The following is a 25218-nucleotide window of genomic DNA, read 5'->3' as shown; positions in this document are numbered from 1 at the left end:
CTGCTAGCAACTGCGGCATCTTGGCTATGCTTAGCTGCTACTACTCCTGAAGTTGGGCCGTTCTGTTCTAGTCAATTGGCGGCTACCTAATGGGATTTACAATGGACAGATAATTTAACAGGCACAATTTATTATACCCCCTTTTTTTTGAGGTAAAGCATTTTCAGTCAATTTTATGCTTAAGGGTTGATGAAACATTACTCAATACTTCCTGGATGGGTGTGGGACACTCAAAGAAATGGTAAGGATGATCATAATATTTTTTCTCACAGGGATAATTGATTATCACATTCCCAGGAGTGACAAATGGTAATGAAAGCAAAAGAAGAGAGTAAAAATATTAATGTCTCCAAAGAATCATTCACTTTTCTAGAGGCAGGTGACTTTTTACACACTTTCTATTGGTGAAGCAAATACAAACTGAATTCTTGTGTTAAATGTGTTTACTTTTGCACCAAAAACCGTAATACCGACAGTGTGTTTCAATTAAAAGGAACCCTGGAGCAAAACTGTGTTCCAGTCAGGGGTAGAAGCAGAGTCTATCATTATCTCGTAGGCACAGCAGTCAAGATAATGAACAGCTAAGAAGACTGGACAATGGAAGGTGAAGTATGACTTGTCATGAAACTGTCAATAGAATCTGAGCTCACTTTCTATTAGTAGGTGCCGTGAAATTGCAGGGATGTGCTGAGCAGCTCAAGAAAAAACTAAAGTAAAAGTGGCCTGATAGCACTTAGTAATTTTAAGCCCGATTTAATATTTTGTCATTGTTATCAAAAGCCTTAAATCAATGATTTCAATGTTTAATTCCTCTTATTCTGAATTGATGGCCTGTGTTTATCCTCTATCGCCTTGACCTTGAAACAGAAATTCTTCAGGTAATTTTCCTTTGAGGGATTTTTTTTTTTTTAGTTGTGTTTCTTTAGTATGTAGTGTAAGATTTGAATAAGGTTTGGAATTCTGTCACTGCTAGGGGGCAATGGTATATTTTATAAATTATAGGAGAGATGGACTGAAGATGTCTTGCGCTCACATAAAAATGGGTTGCTGCTGAACTGAGTCCAAATGTAAACATTCTCAATGAATGAAGCTGGATGGCAGATAGGCTCAATTAATCTTAGAAGAGAATCAGGTTAGATGTCAAATGAGAAAAATCACCAATTCTATGAATCCAAGAATATACCTTGAAAAAACTCCATGTCTGGTGATAGAAGGGATAAAGAAATTTAAAGTATAACTATATCTTATTCGTTAATTCTTTCATTTGACACATATTTGGATACCCACTTCATACCAGGTATGTTCTAGGTCCTGGGGACAGGTGAATGAGAGACAAGGCCTCTGCTCTGAATGTAGGGAGATAGGTAAGAGACGGATAAACACATGAACACAATAATTTCACAAAGCAATAAATGAGGTGGGGAAGATGGAATAGAGAAAAAGAGAGAGTGCGGGGGGTCCAGGACAACTATTCAATGACATCCTTGCTGAACAGAATATTTTCATTGCAGAGGAAGAGGAAACTAGAAGAAAGGAGAAGAGAAAAAAAAAGTTACAATATCCTTAGCTTTCTCCTTAATGCTTAAATTCAACCTCTTCCCCTAAGAGTCAGAGCCCCTCTTGGACATAGATGCTGATATCTTTTTTTAAGTTTTTTAAATGTTTTATTTAGTTTTGAGACAGAGAGAGACAGAGCGTGAGAGGGGAAGGGACAGAGAGAGAGACGGAGACACAGAATCCAAAGCAGGCTCCAGTATCTGAGCTGTCAGCACAGAGCCTGATGCAGGGCTCAAACCCAGGAATGTGAGATCATGACCTGAGCTGAAGTTGGAGGCTCAACCAACTGAGCCACCCAGATGCCCCAGATGCTGATACCTTTTGTAGGAGGTCTAGTGGTTTCTTCCTCCGCAGAACTGCCTCAAGCATCCAATTGGTGGACAGTTTGTAACATTCTGGAAAGTGTCTCTGGGTTCTTTCATTCCTTTTAGTTCATATATAAGAATACCTGTTCCCTCATATTAGGGAGCCTGCTGTCTATACCCAGAGCCATGTATTATTGGCTCTGCTGAGATAAAACCCTGTGTCTTGCAGATTCTGTATGTACCAAATGCCCAGTTCCAGGCACAGGATAGACACTATAAATATTTTGTGTGTAAAACAAAGAATGGAAAGTCTCAAAAAGTCAAGCTGTTAAGTCATGTTCTCATGACTAGTTCCTGAATATACTGCCAGGATTTACCATGGTCAAGGTCTAGAATTGATCTTGAGAGAATTAACAAGGATGTTTTAAAATTCCTGGTTATTGGGGCATCTGGGTGGCTCAGTTGGTTAAGCTTTTGACTTCAACTCAGGCAGGTCATGATCTCACAGTTTGTGAGTTCAAACCCCACATCGGGCTCTGTGCTGACAGCTCAGAGTCTGGAGCCTGCTTCAGATTCTGTCTCCCTCTCTCCCTGCCCATCCCCCATTCCTGTTCTGTTTCTCTCTCTCTCTCTCTCTCTCTCTCTCTCTCTTAAAAATAAATGAACACTAAAAATTAAAACTCCTGGGTCTCACCCTTGGAGATTCATTTGGAAGATGTGGCGTGATACCTGTGCCTATGATCTTTTTGTTTTGAATTCTCCAGTTAAATCTTAGCAGTAAGTGGTTTCTTTCACTAGTACTATTAGACTAAGAAGGGAGGGAAGGAAGAAATGAAGATTTACTCTTTCCATGGCTTTCTTGACTTTTGTTGTCTGTTTACCCTAATTTACTAATTTGCCTTTTAGTGAGTGATGTATCTGAATTGTAGCCAACAAGCAAGATTATTCTTACTGTATTTAAAAATTTAGCAGATAACGTGAAGGTAAATTTTGTTGTTTAAATTAAAAATGCAGAAGCCAAATGGGGCAAGACCCATACCAGCTCACCTGCCTACAATGAAATCATTTCTTTTAATAGCCAGAAAGTTAGACACATTGACGGATATTTAATAGTGTATATGTTCACATGCTGAAAGATTTGGATAGTTAGGATTTTAGATTAGAATTCCACTTTTTCCCCTATTAAATGCCAGCCGGCTACTTGCATTACTGACTGTGGTTATGTCTGATGTAAATGGGGGACATCTGGCGATATCAGGAGATCAAACATCGGGAATCTGCGTGATGACTCTCATCTGTTTGTCACCCAGCAGGTGTAATGGATGGCAGGCATGTGGGCTCTTTGCCCAAGTTAATGTACAGACCTAATATATTGAGGGGAGAAGTTTTTAATTTGCAAGTTTAGAGGATCACAGCTCAAGATAGGTGTTTCGGGGTGGGGATGAGTGGAGTAGATATTTTCCATAGCACCAATTTCTTGAGTAAAATCGTCGCTTTCTAGCCTACAGGCATTTCCCTTGTCCCGTTTCAACAAACTTCCACAGCCCAATTTGTTATTCAAAAATTTATGGAAAATGTATGTTAAAGTGAAAAGGGTACATTGTGCAGAAAAGGGAAGCAGCTTGTAAGCATATCATTATGCGTGAGCCATGGGGCCCGCAGATGGCACTTCTACTCAGAAACGAGAGCAGTGCCAAAAGCTAAACTCTAAATACATTTAAATCACATATCTTTACTTAAAAATGGAGTATTTTGGAAGGAAAAGCAGATGATATTTAAGTACACAAGTGGTATTCTTTTGTTCCTCATATAATAGAGCCCTTTACAAAAGTCCTTGCCTTCTAAGTGTGCAGTAAGCCTTTGATGCCTCAAATTCCCCAGAGGATTTAGTTTAGTCGTGGTGCATGGCTCAGTTCTTAATAGGATTAACCATTGAGGTAGTACCTTGCTACCTCAAGAGAGCGGCTCTTCAAGTATCCTTACAGTTATTGAAAATTAAAGGATTTTTTCGATTATTATGTTCAATGCTAACAGCAAACCTTTGTTTTGCACATTAGAAATAGTAACAAAAATTATTATCATGACATACGGACTTCTTATTTTAATTGAAAATAAATTTAGTTCTTAGACTGTGCCAATCTTTAATTAATTAGGGGGAGGGTAATGCCAAGGGATAAAACATTTGTTTGCTATTCAATATAAAGATTTGGGGGGAAATCTATGTTTTTTAATATAGTAATCATGCTGATTTCTTGTTTGGAGGGTATTTATATTTACACTTAATGGAAAAATTATATTTTAAAGGGCACAGTTCAGGGTGGTGATACTAACACGATAAATAAACAGTTTGTTTTTGTTTCTTCTTTTGCAAAAGTGGCATTGTTTCTACTACCACCTTTACAATGAGTATTTTACCTCTGAACTTGATTGTGAATGTGCATCCTTAATTTTTATTGATGCCGTTAGATCTGACACACTATGATTAAAACAAGCATTACTTGCATTTAGAAATTTAGAACACAACCTTTTATTTTAATATTCTAACAGCTTCATCTGTTTAATGACTGTACTTTTAGGAAATCCAAAAGTATAATTATTTCTGTATGACATTTGGTATATGGAATCTTTAATTTTCAAAATATTGCAAACACGTTATTTCCTTGTTTCTCTACCTCCTTTTCTAATTTCTGATTTTGAAGTACTGAATATAGAATAAATCTCTTCCGATTTTAATTCCTGTATTGAGTTGATGTATATGGATGTGTGTTTGCATGAGTGTGCATATGTACACACCTCTGTATAAGTACAGTTAATGGAAGGGAGAGATAGGAACTATTTTTTAAAGAAATGCAATTTTCTTGTTTTCAACCAACCCCATGTAAAAGATAGTGATGGCTGATAATGTGATGGGAAACAGAAGCTCACTGGCAGTTATTCCTGATGGAAATATATGAATCAGTTATGAGTTTTAGTAAACTGATAATTTCTGAGTGCTGATAAAGCAGATTTAAAGGTGCTTCAAAAGTTTTTGTATGCCAGTGGGATGGCTCTCTGTATTGATTCTGTTTTTTTTTTTTTTTTCTTTTCTGCAAAAAAAAATCCTACTTGTCTTTACTGAAAAGATTTATCATAGACCAGCACTGGTCATTGTCCATGTACTTGGCAACAAAATCCCTTATAAACTGAATGCCCCAAGATTTTTCCTTTGGTTTCTTTTGTAGTTCTATAGTTTTTGGTGGAATGCTATGGCTATTTGTATTCTATGGTTATTCAGCATTTCTCAGACCTTGCTCTCACCAATGATAACTGTTGATATAAAGTTTTAGGTGGTGGGCTCACTTGATCACTTGTTTATGTGCTCCCTTGAGTAACCCTCCCTGAGTGGTGAGGATGTAGGACCATGAGTGAGCAGGAAGAGGTTCAACTGTTCCCATAGCAGGGAGTGAGTATAATGAATAACCAAGTAGCCATTGGAGGGTATTGTGGGTGATAGGTGATATGAAGAGCTAAACAGTTTACTCATGGACAGAGGTCAGATATGATGATTACTGTATCACACAACTGAGTAGGTTGGAGCGTCAGTTAAGAGATGGCTACCATGCCCAAAGGTCAGACTCTTATTTATGATTTCAAAAGCATTCTCATTCCATGGGTTAGTTCTCCCTCTCTCCATAATTAAAAAGAGATGATGATAATTTCACAAATCTCCTTATGTGTGCAAATACAATGTCCCAGAATGTTTCAGTGTAAATCAAATCTCAAGCAATGTCTTGGGGCAAGTTTTTGTTTTTCCTAAATGATTTAAGTATTTCTCAAAAGGACCCATGTACATTCCTCAAAGTAAAGGAAATAGTTAGCAAGAGATTCACAGTTTCTATTGACAAATACAAGTTTCTGCTCACACCAGTTTATCCTGAAAAACAGTCTATTGTATCCTAAAGCTATAAGAGCAGTCCTTGTATGATCAGGTACTCTTTCGCTTGTACTCTGGGCTTCCATATGAGTACTATTATATACCTTAGCCAAAGCAAATAAACCTCAACTGACTATGAATTAATTATAATTAGTGACCGGTTTAATGTTTTCTTTTGTGTTCCTTTTTATGTCTCCCTCTGAAACATGCTAGGGTATAATACACAATTATTAGTTCAAGTTGAAGTGATTCTGTATAAAATTGGCCTCATATTTATTCATTCAGAAAATGAGCAGGGACAGAGTGCATATTTTATAAAACCCCAGTAATTTCTGTATCAGATAACCCTTAAGCAAAATAAGATTTGACCCCTTCAAAATTGCTTAATGAATTGGTATTATATGGAGTATCTTTTTAAACTTCCGTAATTTTTTTTTCCTTTTATTGAAACTTCAAACATAAGCTTTGGACCATAGATCCTGCATTTGAATGTTGAAAATATGGTTGTGTTTTGATTGGTGTAGTGCATCTTTATGATAGAAACCATTTATTTTGAGCAAAATTATGCCTGAATTTGACAGATTATTGTGGGAATCTCTGCATGAGAGATAAAATGTTTTAAATTAATTGAAATGTGATCCTAGAGAGTGAAAATTCAAAGATTCCATATAGCGAGAAAAGAAGATTTCTTTGGCCTGAAATGGCTTTGGAGGAAATAAAACATACTGTAAAAATAGAGATAACTTATTTTAAATTTATTCTAAGCACACCTTGTTGTTACTATATGGCTTCTGATAATTTCTTTGTGATGTTGGTCAGAGCCACCAAAGATAATACTCTGCTAATTAATCCCTAACATATACTTGACAGTTCTGTAATCTATTTGTCACAACCACAGTGGGCCTTCAGATCCTTAGGGAGGCTTTGGGGACCTCCGGGTGATTTGAAATGTTTTCTCTTGGCTCCCTCCTAAGATCCAACTTAGCTAGCTTGGGGATATCAGAGAATTTCAAATAGCATTTATGATGAAGCCATTCTCTTGATCCACTGTACAAATTTGCCATTAAAAGCAAATAAAATATGAGCTTCTCGCTCCTCTCCCAAAGCCCGAGGAACACATCCACAACCCCAGCAGTAGTTCGGAACAGCAGGTCGGCCTCATGCTCCCCTCGTGATAAAAGAAGTGAGATGTACTGAACAACCATAACTTTATGAGAAAGATTTCTCTGCATAAAGCAGTGTTATATTTTAGGTTAGTGGATTTAATAGCTTTGCGATTATGTAACTTTCATTTCTTTCTGATGCATGTTACTAGATGGCAAAATTTCAGGAGTTGGCGTGCACCTTATACTTTAACATACCTTCCTCAGCATCTGACATGGCTCCTAGAGCAGAATTAGCTCTCAACTATAAGCATACAAACATGAATACAAAGACTTCTTTTCCTTATTAACCATTATTATCATCCAGACAAGGGCCAACAGAAGTATAATGCAAACCACGTGTGTTATTTGAAATTTGCAAGTAGGCAAATTAAAAGTAGTCAAAAGAAGCTGGTGAACTTAATTTTCTTAATGCATTTAATTAAACTCAGTATATCAAATAGTATTTTTCCATGTGTACCCAAGATACAAATATTACTGAGATAGTTTACTTGTTTATATTAGATCTGTGAAATCACATATGTGTTTTACATTTACACAATGTCAGTGCAGACCATCCACATTTTAAGTGCTCAATAGCCAATGACCCCATAGCTGGTGGCTCCTCTATTGGACGCTATAAACCTGGGGGTTGAAGTAGTTTCTGATAGTTGGGAACCACTCAATTACATATTGATCAAATAAGTAAGTAAATGATACTAGCTAACTGATTTTAGTACACCCATATCAAATGATAATTTTCAATCTTTTAAAATTGTCTTATTACTGGTCTAAATGCCTAATTATAAAATTTTCTAATTAAGGAATAGAGAGAGCTTTTATTTGGCCTCAGAATATTTCTTTTTTATTTAAATAAGGCTACAGTTCCTAAACAGTTACATGAACAGTAGAAAAATCAAAGTGGCTTGAGTATGCTGTAAGTCATGCATTCTGTCTCATCATTTCATTTCCTGCTTTGTGGAATGAAGCTCACATGCTCATGTTTTTAAGTCTCTGAAATCTTCATTTTTATTCATTAGAAAGAAGTCAATTAATTTGCATTTACTAATCTCCCATTTCTCACACTGTACCATCTCTCTCTTTATATCTAAAGGGATGATTGTTAATATTTCTTTTAAGCCTATAAACTGGTAGAATGAAAATAACATCTTGCAACTTTTACTCCTAGTGCCTGGCATTGATAGGTTTGTCTATATCACTTCATTTTGTGGTACTTCCTGTTATATGAAATAGGTAGACTGGTATTTGCTTAATTTTTCTGATTTGCATGTTTAATGATAGAAAACTCCATCTGAAAGATGGAAAGTAAGACATTCCTAAATTATTTCTCAGATGTCCATAACGTTTAGTTAATTTAAATAGCTTGTTTTATAATACTTTCAAGTAAAATATTTAAATTCCAAAATTTTTGATGAACATTAAATGAAAAGTTAAAGTGGTTTGATTAAATCAAAAGGGGACACAGATTAACTGCCTCAGTAATCTAGAAGGTGCATTTCTAGCATAGGAAAGGACTTGGAATAAAAACAGATGGCTGGCATTGTCCTATTTCTGCATAGTTTTGTCTATTCCAGGTGAATTTATTTATAGAGAAAGATCTAGAATAATGCCCACCAAAATGTAAGCAGTAGTTATCCCTGGATGGTGTACTTTCAAATGATTTTACTCTGTTTTTATTTAACTATACAAGTTTTTTACAATGATACTACAAAAAATATTTGAAAATACAGGTTTCATTGTAGTTCTATAAAATCCCATGTGTAAAATCTAACAGAAATATATGTTTCAGGAAAAAAACTAAGTTTTGGTTTGTTAGTTTTATTATACTTTATCAACATATTTAAGTTCAGTCAATACATGTCAGATATATTGTAATATAGATTGAAAGCCTAATAAATAGTAATCCTGGCAATAAATATATGCCTTAAAGCATGCATCGTTTGTTACTGAATATTTGATGAGTGACATACACTGATCAAAAATCGTTTCCATTTATCTATTTGACAAATATCCATAATACATATAACAAAATGGGGGTGAGTTTCCTATGTTAGGAATTAGTGTATTTTTATGTAATTCTATTTGAAAATAAAAATGATTAATAATAATAGCAAACATTTATTATGGAACATTCATTAAGTGAATTATATATGCATTCTTTATAATAACCTTATGAGTTAGTGTAATTATTCCTATTCTACCTAAGATTCTAAGGAATCAAGATTAAAACTTGTCCTGGGCTGCATGGCCATTCGGAGTTTTTGTCACATGTTAAACACAAGCAGTTTAACTGTAGAGCCTAGCAAGTTCATGATTACACTGTACTACATATACTATGTTTGCTGACCATACATGTTTTTATTTTATGTTCCAGCAGCAAGCTTTTAAATTTGTAATTAACATGATATAAAATAACAAAGCAAGTACCAGTTCTCTTGCCTAAAATGTATAACTGTGTTATTATAGTCTTGCTATTATAGAGAGGGGAAAGTGGGTGATGGGCATTGAGGAGGGGGCACTTGTTGGGATGAGCACTGGGTATTGTACGGAAACCAATCTGACAATAAATTATATTAAAACAGCAACAAAAAAGAGAACTCTTAACTAAATATGCAATCTAGTTGAGACAAGTATGTGACTCAAGTGCAGGTTCATCTATAGTTCCAAAGATGAAGGTCAGTGACTTGCCCAAGGCTGCACAGCTAGTCAGTGGAAAGGCATGGAAGCTTCCTGTGTTCATACTATTGAGGCTTGTATTATTTTGTAGTATTTCTAATTATGAAAGTAATTTTTAGAATCAACCCATTGGTTAATCTTCTTCAAAATATTTTTACAATTTTATTTAGTAATAAAATTGTTAAATTGTGGCTTTTATAGCATTAAAAAGTAATATTCAGGAGAGATTAAAGGATCAGAACTGCACAAGTGAGTAAACAGACTTGATTATAAGGACACCTAATTATTACAGGGTAGAATATAATTAAGTGCTAAAGTTGTACGATGCAAAGACAATAAAGGCTGTAGAGTTTGTAAGGAAGAAATCAGAGAACCATATTGCTCTGCTGGGCTCTGATTGCCAAATTGGAAACTTGAAAAAAAAAAAAACCCACCAGGTTTGCATAAGGTCTTACAATTCTGTCTGGTCTTGTCAGTTTGTCTTTTAAAGATATAGTCTTGGTTAGACAATTCTGTATCATTCCTTTATAGTCAGAGTATCAAGCTACCAAAATAAGGAAGATAGCATAAGAAAAGCAGAAATTGTGATTAGCATTTGTTGAATGCCTACTGTGTGCCAGAAAGATTTCTTTCCTTATTATTTCCTATGCTCCTATTTTAGAGTTAAGAAGACTAAGGCTCAGGAAGGGGGGTCTGAGGAACCTGTTATGAGGTTGATTAGTGAGAGAGTCACAGTTCAAACTCATGTCTGCTGTGATTTAAATTCATACTCTCCATTGCACTGTGACGAGCCAGCCCTCTTACTGTCTGCTAGATCAGTATGCTAGCACCTAATATTGATTCCCCATTCCAAGAGTGTTTCAGGAGGACAGAGAGGCTTTTCAGAGTGGTCAGGAGTAGAGTCATCAGTCTGAAAATATTGCTTGCCCTTAAAAGGAAGGGGTCCAGGAGTGTGGTATCCAGCTGTGGCCTTAAAGGGGAGCTGGAGCTAGGCTCAGTAGGATGGAGGCTCTAGCTTCCCAGAGGATTTTATACCCTGTCTTAGAAATGCTGGTTTAGGAAAAGCTCCTTTGTTTTACAGGTGGGAAGACACATTTAATGTCCAAGATGAGAATGCCTTGAGCAAATCTAAGTGACTAAAGCTATTTGTTTTCCATTGTTGTCATTTCTTTTTTTGTGGACCTCTCATTCTTTTTTTGTACTAACACCAATCACTTTGTGATCTTAAGAAATCACTCTTTGCCTCACTCATGGCCTCAGTTCTACTGGCCAGGGGAGAAGAGAACATAATGAAAAGCAAACGACTTAGTGTGGATTCATTTAATTATGTGGACTTTTATGGGGGAGGAAGAGAGGCTTGTGTTTTTCAAAAGAGTTCATCATTAGAAGTTGAGCTCAAAATCTCTGTTGATGACATTCCAGGTATAGCATTGGGGTGATGGTAACAATGACAACAGTGACAGGTGATGTGTATTAAAATGATACTATGTGCCAAGCACTGTACTAAGTGCTTTTGATGGATTTTTATGTTTAATCATTACAGCATTTCTATGAAATAGGTGCTATTATATCCCCATTTTAGATGATGAAAGCTTAGGTTATTTTCCCAAAGCAAGTTGTATTGGAGTCAGGGGACTTTCCTGTTATGTAATATTACTCCTGCATTCTATTGACTGTGGTACTAATTAGTAAGTATTTGAATTTAAAAGTTGGCAAGACAATGGTCAGATTGTATGGATAAGTAAACTGTATATTTGAAGATGAAATAATTCATTCATAAATGTGAAGAGCAAGCTTCAAATCTGTATATGGCTTGAAAGATGTGCTTAAACTATTCTCCATTTGCAATACTATGTATTTCAGTGTTTATGTTATAAACAGCATCACATTTGAAGGATAACAAATGGATATAGTATTGTGGTAATTTTGTCTTAACGATAATGATGTGCCATAGTCAAAATGACTGATTTAATTAATAGGTTTTATAACCATATTTTACATTTCTCTATTGAAAAATATTCTAAAGGGTAAGGTGTACGATTTAGCTCATTTAGCTCCTAATTCCACCTTTCCTACATTTTGAAAAGATATAGTATTTATTTGCATTTTTATTCTCTTTTTGTTTTATGTGCTCATTTGAATCTTATCTATTTTCTTTTTTCTTTCTTTCTTTCCTTTTTTTTTTAAACAGTTACATCCAGCTTTTCATCGCCTAAGCAGACTGGGGCTTGCTTCGTCGCTTGGCTTTGCTGTGGAGCACTCCTGTAAAGCCGGCTGAATTGCACATTGAAGATCCGCCCTTTTGGTGAGTGGAATCATAGCTACAATTTTGTGTTTTGCTCTGCCTCATGTTGTTTGTATTGTTGACCAAAGTGCTTTGATACAGAGCACAAAATAGGGCTTTTCCAGCTCTGTGCAGGAAAACTGGCTTCTTTTTTTCCTTATGGACAAAAGTAATTTGTACTGTCATTTTCTTTCTCTGAAATCTGCTATTGTGTCTCTCTTCCAACCCAACTGAATGACTACAATTCTTCAGTCATGCATCTGCCTTCTCTCCCTGGATGTGACCCCCTTTGATAGCCCCTCCTTATCCCCTGGCCTCTGCAAATAATTTGGTCATTACACTTTTCATATTTGCTATGTACACATGGAATAAAAGGTGATGGCTGTGGTCAGTTGGGCCACATAGCATTGCATTGAAATAAAGAACTTGGCCTCCTTGATCTGTTTAATGTTAATCTATGCATGCTGTAAGACAACAAGCAAAAAGGAAACCAGCAAGCCTTTCTGATGTTCGTAGTAAAATGCTCTGTTTTTATTGCTCCTGAACTGGTATTCTAAATATATTTCTATAGCATCCAGCACCATATATCAGAGGGCTTCCTAAGGCTTTTTCTTAGGCTTTCTGCATACATTTTTCTCTAGTCTTTTGCTTTTCAAATCTTGCTTTTTATATGTTTACAGGACACAGCTTACCAAGACAGTGCACTTTGGGGGTTGAGAAATTTAAAGAATTCTATGGGGATAATTAAAAATACATTTTGCAACTCTAATTTGGAGATGGATCATCTGACTTAGCTAAAACCTCCGTTATAGAATATTAGTAATTTGAATATATAAGCAGATATTGTAGCCATGGATAAGATATGGGAGGAGGTATGGTAGAGACTTATAAGTGATAAGATGGATAAAAGGAAAAGTTATCTGTAGTAAATATTTTTTCTTCTTCTTTCTTCGTTTTTTTATCCTTTTTTATTTCTAGCAGAAGATTTTGTTTGCTTGTGTTTGTTTTTTGCTTTTTGTTTCTTTTTTCCTGTGAAAATGAGTCAGAAAGTAAAGGGAAGTTCTTAGGTGGCAAAGTGAGTGAGAATGGGTTTAAGGGCAAGGTTGATCATGTGAGTACCTTCATGAAGGGGGTGTGCATAATGCAATAATCAGACAGCCTGGCTGGAACAGTCAGTTTAGAAAGTACTTACAGAGCAGATAATATTATGCTTGGATGGAAATCTCATGAGGCTTTAGTGAGAAGTAAAGTAGATGATGCAGTTAGGTACTTAACATGGTACTTGAACACACAGTCAGAGATAAATTAATGTTATCTGCAGTTTTGGCTCCATTTTGTTGGTGAAGAAACTGAAGTCCAGGCAACTTGTCTGAAACCTACCTTTCTACCATAGCTAGTTTTCCACATTTTTTTTTTCCTGTCCCCATATGTTTTCTTGGCCATGCAGTCTGAGCTGAGGGAATCTTGTATTTGGGTAGTAGGGACTTCTTTTTGGATTATACTGTTTTTGGATTCTGAGAAAGGCACTCAATGGGATAATGCTCAGCACACTTTAACTTTCTTTGAAGCATAGTTGTTCCCATGTCTTGGAGGTCAGATCCAAACTGGGTTGTGTAAGGAAGGCTTGAATTTATTAGAACACATCTCTGACTTCAAGGACACTAACAAACAGATCAGGTGCTATCCGTTTCTAGAAACATCCCCTGGTACCACTTTCTTTCTTGGAAATGTGGGTCCATTATTGTTTTGGTTCTTAAGGAAACATCACTCAGTGCTAAGGAAATCCATTATAAATGTAGAGCTGTCAATTTTGGTGGAAAAGGGAAGGGGTATGGTGGAACAGACCTAAGACTCTGACATATACTATGTAACCCATTTGTCGTCTCTCAGAACAAGTCATAGATCGGAATGCTGAAGAGTAAGAGGAGGTAGGTTAGGTGGAACCAGACCTCGAAGAATAGAGCCTACCATGAAGAATAATGCCCATGTTTCAGGTTGTAGAGGATTTTCTTGATCTTGTTAGATTCAGTGATCATTCCCTATTTTTATCTTTCTTATCATCCTAACCTTATCATCTAAAATTAATTCTCTGACTCAGTTTCCTGGAAAAGATGTGTCTTTAGTATCTGGTTGTCAGGGAAATAGGCAGAGGAAAATGAGGAGTATTGTATCAATGTAGGAAGAGAGAGAAAAGGCTACATGATTATGATTATGAACCACCTTGATAATAAAAGGAAATCTTAGAATGTCGGTGATTTGCCTAGCATGCTGGCCTGGAAACTCATTGAGTTTTCTCAGTGCTCTCATTAGGTCTGGCCATCATTTAGTTAAGCTAATTGACGATTGCAACCACAAATGTTTTGAATTCTGGCTAAATAATAATCCAGTCCATGAGACAGGGCTTGGCTTGCAGAAAACTGCTGTCAACTTTCGGAAGTCCTTCATGCTAACTGTCTGGCACTGTAGTTTACATTCTGTTGAACCTGTTTTCAAGAAATACTTACCTACTTTGAAAAGAACACTGCAAGACTTCTGCCCTCTGCTGTTCAGTTTAAAGGGTCATGTTCATCCCTCATAGAATAAATGAGAGTAGCTTAACTAGATAATGGGTGTTATAAACATAAACCAGTGTTTGCCCAAGTTTTTAGTTCTCATCCATACTATCTTAGGTTCATTTTCTCTTTTCACTCAGGTTAAGACTGAAAATTTAAATGCTACTCTCTTTCCTCATAAAAGGTAATAAATATATTTACTGTAATCTGTATAATTAATTTACTAGATCATAGCTTATGAGATCATATTCTTTATACTAAAGTATAGGCTTTCTCAAGAATAATCATAATTTTGCTTGGTCAAAATACTTCAGTTAGTGGATCAGCACATTAAAAATTTCTATGCAACTTCTTTTGTGTAACTGGAATTAGTGTATAAAATGATTTTTTTATCCCCTGTTGAATTCATAGAAACCATTAGATTTAAATGTAGATTTTCATAGTTCTGGGACATTCATATATACTTTTAACCAGACTAGGATGAAATATAAGATGTGATTCTGTCATCACTAAAAATGTGGGTTTTGGGCTATTTTTCACTATTTAAAAAATGAAGATAAAAGAAAAAAAACTTAAAAATCATGGGGAAACTCCTGATCTTTTGAAAGATTGCCACTGATAAGGGCTAAGTAGAACCAATATTTTTCTGTTTCTGATAGTATTAAATTGAAACCCTACTTTAGGAGAAATTTTGGGAAAATTAACAGATCTGTGTTTTCAGCAACATATCCTGCAGTGGATGACATGTGGATTTATTTCCCTATCAGTGGAATACAAGTTGACATTTTTCACTTTCCTTCCATTTAAAGGCTTTGTAATAATCAATATGTACTGAATATATAAGTGACCTAGTCTCTTTAGAAATAAGATTAACTTTCTTCTCTAGTTTAAAATTCATTTCTGTGTAAGCAGTAAAACTATTAGCACCATGTTGAAAGTATTACATGGAGCTCTTTTTCCTTTTCCTTTTTTTGCCAGCATAGAAACACCCTTTCATACTCAACATCTAACCTTTAAGATGAGAGCAGTCTGAGATTTTTTTTCCTACACTGCTGGAGTTGCCTTTTAACGTCATGAGATTTACAACAGATTTTCTTTAAATATTCCAAATTATCCTCTCCAATATATAGTCATGCAACATTATGTAATTCACAAAATATTTCCTTGGATATTTAAAGACTAAAATAGAACTTATATAACCAGAACTAATATATGATGTGTGTGTGGTGTTTTAATAAAACAATTATGAAGGGATAGGTAGTAGGAACAGTTATTAAATACATGCCATGTACTACCTTTATTTTTTTCTCAAGGTAAATTATTTTATTTAACATAAAAACAAACTCCTCTTTAATCTTGAATATGAGGTCCCAGGAAGTTAAATATCTTGCTCTGTTTGCATAGCTAAGAGTGAGAAAACTTTATGTTTTTAGTCCAGTCTATTATTCTAGATACTGATCCACTAATTGAAATATTTTGAACAAGCAAAAGTATATGGGATTATTCTAGAGAAAGTCTAGGTTTTATTATGCAGAATATGATATGATAAGCTATGACCTAGGAAATTAATTACATCAATTTTTAAATTATGAAATTTTTGTAAAATCCCATTGTCACTTATACTGAAGTATGAATAGTATGCTTATCAATGTTTGCCAACTATCGTTGGATGTAGAGTTTGGTTTCCGAGTCCTGGAGTACATAAATCAATAAGATCTTTGTGACATGGAATAAGAAAAGTAATTATAAAATGCTATTTAAATTTTTGAGTAGCTCATTTGGAGAATTGAGTGGAAATTTCTTTGAATAGCTTAGTTTACTATTACAAAACAGTTCAAAAAAAAGTGTCTACAGAGGTTTGTTGCATCATTAGAACTATGCAAGCTGGGATGAAGAAATAGATCAGAATTTGGGTAAAGTCAAGCATTTTAATGAGGTATTGAGAAAATATGGAGATATTGTGGGTTCAGTTCCAGACCACTACACTAAATATCACAATAAAGCAAGTCAAATGAATTTACTGTGTTTCCAATACATAAAAATGTTATGTTTATACTATACAGTAGTCTATTAAAGCATTATGTCTAAAAAAAAGGACATATCTTAATTTAAAAATACTTTATTACTAAAAATTGCTAACCATCATCTGAGCTTTCAGTGAATCATAATCTTTCTGCCGGTGGAAGTTCTTGCCTCGATATTGATGTTTGCTGACTGATCAGGGTGGTGGTTGCTGAAGGTTGGGTGGCTGTGGCAAGTTCTTAAAATAAGACAATTACGTTTACTGCATTGACTCTTTCCTGAGCAACTTCTCTGTAGCTTGTGACTCTGACAGCATTTTACTCCCAGTAGAACTTCTTTCAAAATTGGAGTCAATTCTCTCAAACTTTACCACTGCCTTATCAACTAAGTTGATGATGCGATATTCTCAATGCATGTTGTCATGTCAACAATCTTCACAGCATTTTCACCAGGAGTAGACTCCATCTCAAGAAACCAGCTTCCTTACTCCTCCACAAGAAGCAACTTCTCATCCATTAAAGTTTTGTCACGAGACTGCAGCAGTTCAAATACAATAATAATGAAAAAGTTTGAAAGATTACAAGAATTATCACAATTTGACAGAGACATGAAATGAACAAATGCTATTGGAAAAAATGGCATCAGTAGACTTCCTAAATGCAGGGTTGCCACAAGCCTTCAATTCATAAGAATGCATTGTCTGTGAAGTGCAATAAAAATGAAGCACAATCAAATGAGGTATCCCTGTATAAGGAAATTAAGAACACGATGAGTTCCATTTGAAAAACCAACAGATTAAAAATACATTGTGAAAAGGTCAATTTGATATAAATAAAATATCATACATGATATAAATTATAAATAAGTCAAAATATTATAGGTGAGATATTTTAACGGATATTTGCTTTTGTGTGGGGGTTGTGTACCTGCATACTATATCCATGTCCAGAGAAAATGTGTTATAAAAATAGGCATTTTAATAAAAACTGTAAGAATATAGATAGGGCCATAATTAAACAAAGAATATCAAGAACATGGGGAAATAAATAAATATAACAGTTGATTCTCCTTACTTGTGGCAGTCATGTTCTGTGAAGTTGCTGGGAACACTGAATTAATTACCAAGTACAGAACCATTGCCTCTAGGGGAAATAATAGGATTGGAAAAGCGCATTTTCATCAGCCCATCAAAAGATCAATATGTAACCTTGTTTTATGTGTGTTTCTGTTTAAGAACATCTTATTTAGTATATGTTGTTGGTTCATTAACATTGAACTCACAGCGACAGTACTGTAATTCCTGCCTGACCAAAGCTTATCTAGCACATGTATTTTCTCCATAAGGCACTTGAGATCACTAGATAGCACTTAAGTACTTGGAGGGGGGGGTCATTTAAAACAACAAAATCAGCAAGAAAAAAACCCCAAAAATGTAAAAACTGTGGCACCAAATAGACCATGAAAAGGACTTGTTAAAATAATAAAAGCAATGCAAAAAGAAGGCAGGGATTACCTTGTTACAGCTCAGCCCATCTCAGTCTGGAACGTGTATATTGAGCAACTCAAATTTTTCACTGCCTTGTGGGTGACTATAAAATACCAAGAGTCTTGATTATGGGGTTATAAATTTAAAAATCCAAAAGTAGATAAACCTGTGTTCAGTAATTAATGTTTTAGTATTTTGTCTTATTTGGAAATAATCTAGATATTCAGTGAATATCCAATATTTAACTTATCTCAGTATACCTTTAAGGTTTATAGTTAACAAAAAGATTTTGGAAACTGTTTTAAGTAGACATACCACAAGCATAAATGTATTTGAAAAGTAGATTTATAAACTTTTACATTTCGTACATACCTTACTTATTAACAATTATGTTTAGATTATTCATGAAAATTTCACAAGATACTGAAAGTCTAATCATCATCTTATCTGTTATTTTTCTTGCTGACAAATTCTATAACTGAGACATGAGACTGCATTTCAGTAAATCTGGGTAGAATAAAAGTATTATTATATCCAATGCTGGTAACTCTAAGGACATGCCTGTTTCATTTAAGCCAACAAACTTAAATCAGCTTTTATTTACCAAATGTTATCCTAGATCACACGAACTTGAAAATCATTTAGGTTACTGTCTATATTTATGAGAATATACTTGATTTATATAAATGCTTGTTTGTCTTTACAAATCAATTTTGGCAATGCCATCTGGAAGAAGAAAACTCTCACAAATCTATAACACACATATATAGATGCATGTAAGATGTAGACACATGCAGGGATCTTAGAGCTTTCACTTCAAAGTTCTAGCAATGAGAAAAGTATGATAATGGAAAGTTCACTAGTTTATGAAAGGGGAGTTGAATCCAAATAGTGTTTCTGGCCAATAGAATAAGTTAAAGTTACCTGTTCAGATGACTAGGGCTTTGACTAATATTTGTGGAAAGGCTTTTAAAATTTTTTATTCATATTTTCATATAGCTTTCTTTTTTTCTTTTTTCTTTTTTCTTTTTTTTTTTTATCCCCTGTCCCCCCAAGAATTACCTCCTTGAAGTTTGCAGATCAAGAGAATGCTCTGGGTTCCTAGAGAAGACTAGGTAGAATACGTTTATCTCAAAGACACAGGGAAAGTATTTAAATTTCTCCAAGAAAGGCTTTTATTTCTTAAATCCAGATCTTTCACAATGTATGCAAGCCTTTTGATATGAATAGAGGAAGTTTGGGAATTGGCAAAAGGGATAGGTGGTGTTAGAATTGTTTCTAGAACCACATTTGTTCTTATAAAGACTCAATTTGTAAGACAAGTACATTTTTTAAGTCCTCAAAGAATTGGGTTGCAGTCAGAATGATATCTAGAAGCAGACCCAGCCATCATACTACATTATCTGCAATTTGCTTCTTTATATCAGGGAGAAGATCTAAACTGAGATTGAAATCAAAAGATTCCTATATTCTAGATTTAGAGCTGTGTTTCTTTAGAATGGTCTGGTAAATCCTTCTACAAAGACTTCAGAATGTTCTTCTTTTCCTCTGGGTACATACTTTCATTTTAGCTTTGGGGAAAAGGCCTAAAAAAGTTCCTATCAAGCTTTGAATATCAGCTTCCAATTTGGCCCACTTTTGATTATAGAGCTACTCAAAATCTTTTTAAATATCTTCTTAGGTGCTAGCCAGGAGCAACAGTAAATATGCCTAGCAGTATTGAGCAACTGCATGGGGACACAAGAAAGGTCTTGAAAGAAGGTGCAAAAAGTACTACCCTCCCAAAGTCCAGAGCCACTCCCAAAGATAACAAAAAGAAATACTTAGACAATTCCCCTGAGGGTTGGCAATACTTGGTAGGAAGTCAGCTACAAATGTAGTGCAACCCACATCTTTATCTAGCCATATATCTGGGACACCTGACCTCATGGTTGCTAAGCCACGCTCATGGAACACAAAATTAGACAAATGAGGCCATAGCTATTCCTGGGTAAGAAATGATGATCATTAATCAATATCTTTTCCTGCCAGTGTGAATTTGGAAAGGAAGACACATGAAATTTTACCTTCTCTCTACTGGGTACTACAAGTAGAAATTTGGGAGAGCTGAGTTTATTTATTCTTATCCTTTGCAGGCTACCCGTTTTCCTAGAATGTCATCTGCAGGTTCCAGAGAGAATGGAGTGTCCCAGTGAGTTCTCATCCTGGTCCCCAGAAACTACAGAGGAGAGAGATTTTTCCCCTCAGTTTCTCCTTTATAGTGAGTGCGTTGTTGAGACCACTTTTTCTCTAGGGCACTTCACAAATGGATAAGTTTATCTAAAGTGGTTAAAAATTCTCCACTGTGGCTACTGTAATTCAACATTATCTTTGGTAGGGTTACCTGCTTTTTCACGCTTAAAACAAAATTTTATTCACCTGAGCCCTTGCAGCGGCGCCCAGGTCAGCTTCAGTCGGACCCAGCCCAACTCCGGACCTAATCAGGGTTTTAAGTCAGACCCAGACAGACCAGGGATCCATGGGTATTTCTAAGGTGGGCGTGGCCTACTTGATCTGATTTCCGTAACTACTGGGGCAGATCAGTGTCGGGCAAGTGCCCAGATAAGTCCTGAGGCTTCTAAGTCCTGAGGCTTCTAAGTCCTGAGTGCAGAAGCTGAGGATCCAGGATCTAACAGGGATGTTCCTACCACCTCTACAGCTGCCTGAAGCTAGAGAGCAGCGAACTCAAGCGGCTGAACAGGTAGCTTCTCCCTGGTTCCTTGTTGCTCCTGGGGACTATCAGGGGTCTCCTTTGATTCTGACTTTGATATCAGAACTGTTAAAAAATAAACTGAGGCATAAGAGTTTGAGTGAAAATCGACTTAAATTGGCAGTGCCAAAGCAGAAGTGCTAAGGAGCATTCTGTAGGCTGGAGTTCAGGGACTTTCATGAAGAAAAACCTAAAGCAAGGTAAGGAAATGATTGGCTATAGCTGAAAGCCTGATCAGCTGTTGGTGATTTGTTGTCCTTAGCATTTTGATTTTGTAGCGTTGAGGCATTTACAGGCTGACTTTGGTTTGCTTATGTCAGTCACCATAGCGTTAGAGCCACATCAGTCAAATGTCCTCTTTAATTAATTCTGTGCTTATTTAATTAATGTAATGAATTTGCCTCTTCCTCCACAAGTGCAGTATTTTTGATTTGGAAGTCATTTGTGAGCAGAAGATAGAATGTCTAGAGCATTGTGTCTGTGCAGAGTTAAGCAGCATATTTTTAAAAAGTCCATAAAGTGCATTATACCAGCATTTGTCTTCTAGGAAAATTATGGAAGATTTTTAAAAAACTCACTGTCCTTGGTATTGGTACATATGTGGTGTGGGGGAGGGGGTTAACAATCACTGACTTACCGGAGTGAGTAGTGCTAAGGGACTGAAGAGACTTCTAACTTCAAGCCTCTTTTTTCACATTTAATATTTTATGATAAGAATTATCATTGGACAGACTGATATATTTGGAAGGATGTTACCTAAGGGCTATTTGGAAACAATCATTTACCAATAAGAGTTTAAATAATAACAACAAAATGTTGAAGTACTATATAGCCCTGAAAAATATGGTTTGTTTTTTTTTTTTAAAGAACATATAAGAATGTGGAAGTATTTTTCATAAGTATATATATATAGCCTTATTTATTTATTTTATTTTGACAAAGATACAGAGAGCAAGGGGGAGAGGGACAGAGAAAGGAGGAGACAGAATCTCAAGCAGGCTCCACGTCATCAGTGCAGAGCCCAATACAGGGCTTGAACTCATGAACAATGATATGATGACCTGAGCCAAGACCAAGAGTCGTACACTCAACCAACTCAGCCACCCAGGTGCCCCAATTTTTTTTAAAGAAACCAAAGAACATTAAGAAAAAGGTGAGAGGGACCTACAAGGATATATTAATAGTGGCTAGTTCTGGGGAAACAGATAACAAAACATTTGTGTTTTCTTATTTTTTTCTCTGTAGTTTTCTAACTTTCTACCATAATTTTATATTACTTTTATAATTAGAAAGTAAATAAGTAAGGGTGCCTGGGTGGCTCTGTTGGTTAAGTGTCAAACTTCGACTTAGGTCATGATCTCATGATTCATGGGTTTGAGCCCTGCATCAGGCTCTGTGCTGACAGCTCAGAGCCTGGAGCCTGCTTCGGATTCTGTGTCTCCCTCTCTCTCTGACTCTCCCCTGCTCGCACTGTCTCTCTCTGTCTCTCAAAAATAAATAAAAAAACAAAAAAAATTTAAGGAAAGTAAATAAGGAAGAAAACAACTGAGCAGATATTAGAATGTGATATGTTTTTGGATAGATTGAGATGCTTGTCTTGGATGTTAAACCATCTTTTTCTTAACAAAAATGTGAATACCTTTTTTTAAGTTTATTTATTTTGAGAGAGAGGGAGAGAGCGTGTGTGTGTCCATGCATGCCTTAGCGGGAGCGGGGGGGCACAGAGAGAGAGAGAGAGAGAGAGAGAGAGAGAATTCCAAGCTGGCTTAGTGATGCCAGTGCAGAGCACAAGGCAGGTTTTGAACCCACGAACCATGAGATCATAACCTGAGCTGAAATCAAGAGTCAGAAGCTTAACCTACTGAGCCACCAGGTGCCCTTCAAAATGTGAATATCTTATTGTTTATGGGGATTTAATATCCTCCAGAGGAAGATGGTGGTGTTTATATCAAGTATTATGGACAGACAACATGAAGAGGAAAAATACAATCGGAAACAAAAAACAATATTTTTTCCACTGTTATTTAGATTGGCTTTTCAGGTTCTGTTAATGAAACATTTCTTGTTTCATATACTTATTAATTTTAAATTATTAAATCTTATTGTCTACCTTTTAGGGAGTATAAATAGTATGTGTAAAAAAGAAGTTTGTAAGTCTTATTTTCTAAAAGTCTCAATTACTTTGGAAGAACAAACTGGTTCTTTAAAAAAATGAAATAAGTGACACGAAATTGAGAGGAAAGCGTTATCATTGTAGTTATCATTGTGGGCAGAGCACATAAGGGAAAGCATCAGAGAATGGCTGGCATAGAATGAGCCGTGAGTAATGGCTAGGGATTTGATAAGCACACTGCCGAATAATAACACGGACTACTTATTGAGGGCCTATTACATGCCAGCTACTGAGCTAGACTTTTATTGTAGCCACTTCAAAACATTTACCACAGTATTATTATCCAAGAGCTGATATCATCTCATTTTACAGATGAAGGAAAGTAAGAGTCAGAGATACTAAACAACCTTGCCGAGGTTAAACAGCGGATGAATGAAGGCAGAAGGATTCAATTACCCTTCTCCTCCTGCTCCTTCTCTCTAGCCTCTCTCTTCTCTTCCTCATTGAGTCCTTATGGAAGGCATATAATGTTATTCAATTGTCACCTCTCAAAATGTTGGTTTCTTCTGCAAAAATGGTGTTAAAGTGGCTTGCCCAGGGTTGCAAAGTAAATGGTGGTACTGGGAACAAGGTTGACTTCACTTAGAGCTGAGGTTTGATCAGTGACTGCCATAAACATGACAAGTCTATGAGCTTGAGCACGTTACTGAACTTTTTTAGGGCTATGGGATCCCATGTGTAAAAGTGCTTTTTTCATATACTCTTGGAAAGAGTCAATTAATTGTTACGTGTAAAAGTGCTTAAAACAGGACCAGGCATACAATAAGTACTTGATTACTACTTTTAAATGATTATTATTAGCAGCAACAGTAGCAACAACATCATTGTTATTAATGTTATTACTGTAGCTTTGTTATTAAAAAAAAACCCAAAAATGAATATCACTAGTGGCACAGGAGGACATTTTAATAACTAGTGAAACAAAACTGAGAAATGATTCCCATGTCAACTTTATCTGATATATCCATTACTTCAAGGAGAGCATCTCAGTTTATGTCTACTTTGACCTTAACCACTCTCTTACATTTGCTAATTTCTCTATTCTAGAAAAAGATAGCAGACTCAGAGCTGTCATTAGCTAATAGTATCTAGTTTGAAATTAGGAACATTAAAAAAATTAAATTTATTTGACAGCTACCCTCTCATCATAGCAAATCGTGTGGGTTTTTCTGTTTTTATATTTAAGGTGTTTATAATTGACTTTTAAGCTAGTGTCTGTAGGAAACAAAAGTTCATGAAGATAAGTAAAAATACTAAGAAATAATGACAGTGGTATGAGATGGTGGCCATTGGGAAGGGAATGATGGGAAGAGGGTGGAAAATACTACTCTAGAGGAAGCTGACAAACAAATGGAGAAAGCAGACTCCAGGGAGGAACCCCTGTATCAGAATGGAGGGTTTAGATGGGGAATTAGTGGGACAGAAGGTTGGTAAAGCTCAGATTTTTCTCATTTCACTGCATCAAAAACATTTCACTATGGAGTGCTGTCCCGGAGGCAGCACTGGGCTGTAGGCAATCATTGGGGAACCTCTTTTCTAAACCACAGCATTCATGTGAGGGCTCTCAGTGGCCACTTCTCTTTGTGACATAAATTGAAGAAATCTTTTTGGAATAGCCAATTTTATCCAGGCTTTCCACATTATGAGTCTAATCTCCTGGAGGGCAGCAGATGTGTCTAATTCCTTTTACTTAAATCCTCGTACCTAACCAACTGCTTGAGACACTATAGATGCCCAAGAAATATTTTCTGAGTCAATTCTGTCCACTGAGGGTCTTTTACTGAGTTCATTTTGTATTTGTGTAACTATATCTAAGAACTTTGATGGGATTGGCATAGAGAGAAAACGTGAATTAGTTCAAAATGTAATTGCTATTTGACCTTCAATGAGGTCAGTAGTGTCACTGTAGAAGTGTTTTAGAAGCCTGCCACTGTCAGATGAAACATCAGTAGCATAAATTGAAACATTAAATCCACTCATGAGGCCCAAAGCGCACACCATTGTCACTCCTGGCGTGCCATATAAGGGACTTCAGGAGAGGAAATGATACTGACACTGAGTGTCCTTAAAGGACCACATCAGTTTTAATCATCAAGAATTTTCATGGATTAACAGCAGTGGGGTGGAAAAACATGTCAGTAGGGTCATGGAGAGCAAAGGGATCATGCTCCCACATGGCTACATTGCTACTTTAACAAAACTCAAAGCAGGATGATTCATGAAACAATTTTGTTACTATACTGTGTGTATGTGTGTTCCAAGTCAAGGTTGTCAAGGGAAATTCTTTGAGAAAAGTTACCTCAGGGCTCTAGTCCATCCCTCTAGAGCTTCTTCTTTA

General features: G+C 35.9%; 1 protein-coding gene across 1 annotated transcript in view; it reads left to right on the top strand.

Moving 5' to 3' along the window:
• TENM2 (teneurin transmembrane protein 2) overlaps positions 1-25218 on the top strand; it is a 1222720-nt gene that overhangs the window by 82109 nt on the left and 1115393 nt on the right. Inside the window, exons 2-3 of the mRNA XM_029942895.1 lie at positions 11806-11919; positions 20094-20149. The gene's annotated coding sequence lies outside the window, so the exon portion shown is untranslated. The remainder of the gene's footprint in view (positions 1-11805; positions 11920-20093; positions 20150-25218) is intronic.

This window comes from Suricata suricatta, chromosome 6, assembly GCF_006229205.1.
Source record: "Suricata suricatta isolate VVHF042 chromosome 6, meerkat_22Aug2017_6uvM2_HiC, whole genome shotgun sequence".
NCBI classification, from domain to species: domain Eukaryota; kingdom Metazoa; phylum Chordata; class Mammalia; order Carnivora; family Herpestidae; genus Suricata; species Suricata suricatta.
Note: the sequence above shows the minus strand (reverse complement) of the source record. Positions and strands in the feature narration are given on the sequence as shown.